Genomic DNA, 876 nt, shown 5'->3' on the forward strand with positions numbered 1-876 from the left:
CTATGGGGCGCTGAGCTCTGGGCGAGCCAGCCACAGCCTTCCCAGAGCCAGCAGGGCTGGGGCCCTGGCTGAGCTCCCGCCTCGTCCTGCTGTCCCGAAGTCCAGGGACCTCAGGCCGCCCAAACAGATCCATCCATCTGCTGTTGTGCAGATGGGGGACAGTGGCAGCGGCCGTGGCCTAGGGCGCTGAGCTCTGGGCGAGCCAGCCACAGCCTTCCCAGAGCCAGCAGGGCTGGGGCCCTGGCTGAGCTCCCGCCTCGTCCTGCTGTCCCGAAGTCCAGGGACCTCAGGCCGCCCAAACAGATCCATCCACCTCTGCTGTTGCCTCTCATCAGCATGCACCCCACCTGGGAGGGGCCCCTGTCCTGGCTCTGGAGGCCTCAGACAAGGCTGGTGTTGCTGTGAAATTGCCCAGTGTCTGCGGACAGGGCTCTGCGATGTCCTGGCTGGTGTCCACTGTCCCACAAAAGACCCTGTCCTTTCCTGCCCCAACTCTGTGTCCGGGTCTGGCTTGTCCCTGCCACCAAGGTCCACACGCCCTGTCCCCCTCCACAGAGCGGCTAATCAGCCTGTCCCCTCCATCGTCCCGTTGTCTGAGCACCACCGATAGCACTGCTGGCCCTTGTGGCCCTGCTTATCTGTGTCCCTGGTCCTCAGCATGCGGCCCCTCCCCCTTGGCCTGGGAACTCCTTGGGGACAGGGACAGGGACAGAGCCTGGGGCACTGGGTTCGCAGAGGCTGGGGTGCGGGGGCTGTGGCCACGGGAGCTTGGCCTGCGTCTTGGGGTAGAAGCGGACAGCCCTGCCCTGCCACCGGCTCGCTGGAAGGGGGGGCGCTGGGCTCCTCCATGGCACTGAGGGCTGCACCCACGCTGTT

At 66.4% G+C, this 876-nt stretch overlaps 1 protein-coding gene across 1 annotated transcript in view; it reads left to right on the forward strand.

Annotated features, from left to right (window-relative positions):
• Arhgap23 (Rho GTPase activating protein 23) overlaps positions 1-876 on the forward strand; it is a 37365-nt gene that overhangs the window by 7720 nt on the left and 28769 nt on the right. The gene's annotated exons all lie outside the window — the stretch shown is intronic.

The sequence above is a fragment of the Fukomys damarensis genome, unplaced genomic scaffold (assembly GCF_012274545.1).
Source record: "Fukomys damarensis isolate Sample0158 unplaced genomic scaffold, DMR_v1.0_HiC HiC_scaffold_13, whole genome shotgun sequence".
In the NCBI taxonomy this organism is placed as follows: domain Eukaryota; kingdom Metazoa; phylum Chordata; class Mammalia; order Rodentia; family Bathyergidae; genus Fukomys; species Fukomys damarensis.